The following is a 5,738-nucleotide window of genomic DNA, read 5'->3' as shown; positions in this document are numbered from 1 at the left end:
CCAGCCCTCCCTCCTCATTTCCTTCTCTTCCAAGCCTTGCCTCCCAACTACCCCAATCACTAAATGGGCAGCCACCCACCTTGGCCAATCAAAATAAGGAGTCAGCCACCCCTCTCCCTCTATAAATTGGCCCTTGGCCGGCCACTCCCTCCTCCTTTGGTCATTTTTCTCACACTCCACTCCCTCACACTCTCCTCTACCTCTCCCCCATGAAAATGCTGCTGCCCCTTGCTCCCATGGCCGGCCATGACCATGGAAGGCACTCCAAGATGAAGCTCCCTCCTCCCTCAAGCTCCTCCTCACCATGAGAGCCTCCCTCTCCTTCTTCTCCCAAACCCTAGATGGTTTTCTCTCCTCTTCCTCTTCCTCCATTTCTAAGATTGGATCTTGATGCAGGTGCATGTTGGTCCAAGCATGGAGAAGCTTGAGCTATCCTCAGATCTGAAGTTCTTGAGCAAAGTTCGTCCAAATCCTTGCAGTAATTTCTGCTATCTTGCTGTTTCAGATTCTGGTACGAACTTGTAAAATCCACCAAATCTCGTGCGCAGATCCAAATCGAGTGATTCAAAGTTCCGCAGATAGATACGGAAAATATCTACAACTTGGCGTTGGTCTCATCCTCAAATTCGTTACGGATTGTCCGTGGTAAATAAAGTTCTGTAAACATGCAGACTCACTGTTTGTTAGATTTGTTCCGTTTTATGAAACCTTTTTGAGCAAACTCAACTGTAGGTGAAAGCCCTCTTCAATACCTTCATTTTGGCAGTGGTTTCACTTCGATTGACCTCCTGAAACTGAAATGGTTCACAGGTCAAGATCTGGTCAGATCTGAATTTGTCGAATTAAACCAGGAGCTTGGGAACGAATCTTTGAGTGAAAAAAATTGGGTAAGAACCACCTATTCAATACCTTTCAGATGCAGCTGACCTCATATTTTTGTGATTGATGTACGATTTGTGGTGAATTAAACTTGTTCTGTGTGTTCTGCAGACATGGCTGTTAGCTTTTAAATCACCAAAAATCTATATTTGAACCAAATTGAGTGATTCTAGTTCTGTAGGACTACTGAATGTTTTCTTAATCTTCTCAAACAAGTTTCAAACATTCATCTATTCTGTAACTCTAGAGGTAAAGCAAATGGTATAGACATGCAGTAATCTTGTCAATCTATTTGTGAGAGTTTCAGAAATAATTTGAACCCAAATCCAATTGTGTGTGCATCTATGTTTAAATATCTTTCAAATGCCAGTGGTCTCATATTTTTAGGATTTTTCTACGATTTATGGCTTACAGATCTTGTTTTCTGTACAGTCAGATTCAAAGAAATTCCTAAAATTGTAGGTTTAATATTTTTGGGTGATTCCAACTGGGTTAGTCTTGTATTAGTACTGGCCATCTAGGAAAAATATTATTAGTCTCTGTTCATGCATATTCGTTACTATTAGTAAGGTATATGTGTGACATGCATTGTTGGACCAAAACTTGTTGGTCTATTTAAAACCCTTTACCAACTCTCTTTATTAGGAATGGACAACCTTTGTTTTATGCTTGCAAAATAAAACCTCTGCAACTTAACATTAGCCCTATTGTTTTGCTTAAGTTTTCAAATGATGTGGAATATGGTTTGCTTCCTATTTTGGGTGTTGTGTTGTGTGAGCCAACTAAGTTAGGAAAACTGTTTTCTACTTTTCCAAAAATGTTTGAAAATGATTTGTGAATGTATTTGATGTCAAACTAATGCTCTTGTCCTCTTTATGATGTTATGTACCAGGGGATGTTTGGTTTATACCATGGTGATAACCGAGAGAGGCAATTGCTAAGTTGTGATACTCTCATACCTTTACTAGGTAAATAAATGGGGTTTTCTAAATTTAAAACTCTTAAAGTTGTCGTGTGGTATCTATAAGTCCTTAGTATGTTATACCTTGGCTGCATGGTTAGTTATGGTTGTTGTATGTTTGTTTTGATGGTGCAATGTGATTGATTGTGTTCCTTTTATATTTTCCGGCGATAGACGCGAGCAATTCCGGAGAAGAAGAAGAAGTGGAATTGGACAAGGATTTTATTTATATTGTTGGGATTCTTATTTTGATAGAGTTGAAGAAGTACAGGGACAAATAAGCCAAGGCAAGCCATTTACTTTGATCCATCGTTCTCTATGTTCTTGATTGAGATCTTGCCATCCTTTGGTCTCTTGGCTCCTTGTGTTCCTTGGGTTTTCGATTACTTTGTTTCTTTACATACTTGCCACCAAGTATGTAAGGTTCTCCTTGTTACTTTGCATACCTACTCTTAGTATGCGAATTACGTTCATCGCCTTTTGACACCTCTAATTCTAGTAAAGATATGGGTTAACCTCATTAAAATTGCTCCACTTTTGATTATCTCCATTTATGCTCAATGTGAGTATGGATGTCTTTGTCACCCTTCATGGTATAATGGCAACTTTTGGGCTATTATACTCCTTAGTTCACACATAAACTTTAGGTTGGGAAAACCCTCAAGGTTTTACCTTGTTGTAAAAGTTTTTGATAAAACCTTGGGCATGATGTTTTCCCCAAGTGAGGATTTATGAAAGGAAAGGATTTGGTAAATATGATGAGGATGTGAAAAAGGTTGGGTTTTATGAAAACTTTGGCGCCTAAGTACTCACCCATGACAATTAACTAGCGCAACCACAATATCCAAAGTGGGCACGGGCTTAGTCCGTAGTTTGTTGAATTTGACATGAGATACCTTCACCACTCTCTAGGAGGGTCACGATGACCTCTGACACCGGGTTGCGCTCTGAAGGAGGCAATACACTGCATTAACTTGCAGCCGGACGATTACTGAGGGTCTTCTGTCATGGCGCCGGAGATACGCTCAAAAAGGAGGTATGCTGCCGGGGTGCCGAGAAGGGTTAAGCCCGCAGGGAGGGGCTCATGTTAAGGGAGACAGGCGAAAGACTATGACCGATTATCCGAGTCTCGCATACTTTCGTATGACGAACCGGGGATGATCTCGGTGGATTTATCGGTTCTTGTGGGGAAAGTGCGCAAACTCTGCAGAGTTAAATCTATTCGAATAGCCGTGTCCGCGGTCATGGACGGTTGGATTGGCTGTTGCTTAGCCTGATGTGTTTTGTTTGTGAAAATGTTTGACAAAGGAAAGAAACGGGTTTTGTGTTGGAGTACTTGGAGTACTGGTAAAATGGTTGATGACCACAATGAGGTGGTCGGAAAGGAATTGATAAAAATTGGGTCTACCCTTCCTAAGCGTTTATGTCATGAAAGATCTTCCTAAATTAAGTCTAGTAGTGAGGTCTTAGATATATTCTCTCATCTCCTTCACCCATGAAGTTGAGATGCTAACTCCACTAAAATACTTCTTCTCTTCTACATAACATATTCTTGTTATATACGTGGTCATTCCCTCTTGACCTCCTAGTTAGTCCTCGGTACCTTGTTCTCCTTGATATGTTACTTTGTAAATGGTTTGCGAGTACAATTCCAAATGTACTCACGGCTTTGTCCCTGGCTATTTACTTGGCCAGACTTGAAGGAGTTCGACAGATGAAGAAGGAGTTGGCGACGTCTATGCGAGCTAGGAACGTCTTCCCAGTCAGTTGCCTGTAGGGTTAAGGCAGATGACTTGGGCTCTGCGCTGCTGAAGTGTTTCCGCTACTCTGATGTTTTAGTTAGGCCCTTCGAGGCTATTATGTAAAGGTTGGTCATGTGACCTTATTGTAATTTTCTTATTCCGCTTTGTAATTGGATGGTGTAATTTGATATCAGTTCGGTTATGTGTTCACGGCGCACTGATCATGGGATCGTGAACTGTATACATAACAGGGAATTTCGGACAGTTGGTCCGGGGTCCCCACAAAGAGGCCGCGGTCGCGGCGGCGGAGCCGGTAGGGGCCAGCAGCGCAGTGATGAGGTCACCGCTTCCGGATCCCGCGCTCCCCAAACTTATGAAGAGTACAGTGACATGCCCTGCCTGGCCCATCTGGATCCGGCTACGGGGAAGTCCACTCACACTAACCGCAACTACAAGTGGGTCAACGATCTAAAAAATGACCCGGAAGCAGGATACAAACGATCCCGGAAGCACCGCCCACGCGGCAAAGGAGGCAAGGGAAAGAACAAGGACAAAGAGGAGGACAGTTCCGAGGCGATGGATGAGGATGACGCTTCGCTGGATCCCAAGGAAGGATCCGCAGCAAAGTCCAACCCCTTCGGCAAAAAGAGTGTCGGCGCGTACCACACCTTCCTCGGAACCCCAACAGTCCGTGCCAGCAAGTCAGCTTTCCGGATCCTGAACACCACAGTTCCGGCTGTGCCGCAGTATGTCAGGTGGTCAGAAATTCCGTGCACCTTTGATAGGCAGGACCATCCTACTATCGTGCCAAAGGAATGCTACGCCTTGGTTGTAAGTCCCCGCATCGACGGTTATGACTTCTCCAAGTGCCTCATGGATGGCGGAGCCAGCTTGAACATCATGTACCTGGAGACTCTGGAGCGGATGAACCTTACCAAGGAATAGCTCAAACACAGCAACACCGAATTCCATGGTGTAGTTCCGGGTAAAAAAGCAAACTCCCTCGGCAGCATCAGACTTCCCGTGGCCTTCGGCGATATTAATAATTTCCGTGAAGAGATGATCACGTTTGAGGTCGTGCCCTTCAAGAGTTCCTACCACGCCATTTTCGGCAGGCCCACCTACCACAAGTTTCACGAAAGAGCGTGCTACATCTACAACAAACTCAAGATTCCGGGTCCTAATGGTATGATTACCGTATCCGGAGACTACAAGAAGGCTCATGAGTGCGAGTTGGGTGAAGCCGCCTTCGCAGAGTCTGTGATATCTGGAGAGGAGCTGAAAGGCTACAGAGCCGCGGTGGATTCGACAGAGATGCAGACCACCAAGAAACAGATCTCCGAACAGAAAAATTCATTCAAGGCCGCGATAGAGACCAAAAAGATCAACTTCAAGGAAGGAGATGCTACCAAGCAGGTCTCAGTCGGAGCCAACATGGACCCCAAATAGGAAGACGCGCTCGTCGAGTTCCTCCGCGCTAACATGGACATCTTCGCATGGCAGCCTTCTGACATGTCCGGAGTACCAAGGGAACTTGCCGAGCACTACCTCAACATAAACCTGGGGGATAAACCGGTGAAGCAAGCTATGCGACGCTTTGGAGATAAGAAGCGCCGCGCCATAGGAATGGAATTAGCAAAGTTACTATAGGCAGGTTTTGTAGTAGAAGTTATCCATACTGATTGGGTTGCAAATCCCGTCCTTGTACCCAAAAAGAATTCTGAAATACTAAGAATGTGCATCGATTACTCCGGCTTGAATAAGCATTGTCCGAAGGATCTGTTTCCCCTGCCGCGCATTGACCAGGTCATTGATTCGACGGCAGGGGCGGAACTTCTGTGTTTTCTTGACGCATATTCCGGGTATCACCAGATCCGGATGAAGAAGTCCGACCAAAAGGCGACTTCATTCATCACCCCGTTCGGCACTTACTGCTATGTTACCATGCCTTTTGGTTTGAAAAACGCAGGTGCCACCTACCAACGTACGATGCAGCGGTGCCTGAAGGACCAAATTGGCCGGAACGTACACGCTTACGTCAACGACATCGCGGTCATGACCCGGAAAGGATCCGACTTGATCAACGATCTCACAGAAACCTTTGAGAATCTCCGACGGTACAAGATTGTGTTGAATCCGCTGAAGTGCGTCTTTGG

General features: G+C 44.8%; 1 long non-coding RNA gene across 2 annotated transcripts; it reads left to right on the top strand.

Moving 5' to 3' along the window:
- The first annotated feature begins 209 nt into the window (after nucleotides 1-209).
- LOC127338540 (uncharacterized) lies at nucleotides 210-3,702 on the top strand. Of its 2 annotated transcripts, XR_007874410.2 has the most exons (6): nucleotides 210-459; nucleotides 549-645; nucleotides 733-810; nucleotides 1,772-1,847; nucleotides 2,015-2,127; nucleotides 3,536-3,702. It is a non-coding gene; the product is annotated as an uncharacterized lncRNA (long non-coding RNA). The 2 variants fall into 2 exon arrangements; XR_007874411.2 differs by lacking the exon at nucleotides 733-810 and having other exon boundaries at nucleotides 213-459; nucleotides 3,536-3,701.
- The last annotated feature ends 2,036 nt before the right edge of the window (nucleotides 3,703-5,738 follow it).

The sequence above is a fragment of the Lolium perenne genome, chromosome 3 (genome assembly GCF_019359855.2).
Source record: "Lolium perenne isolate Kyuss_39 chromosome 3, Kyuss_2.0, whole genome shotgun sequence".
Lineage (NCBI taxonomy): Eukaryota > Viridiplantae > Streptophyta > Magnoliopsida > Poales > Poaceae > Lolium > Lolium perenne.
Note: the sequence above shows the minus strand (reverse complement) of the source record. Positions and strands in the feature narration are given on the sequence as shown.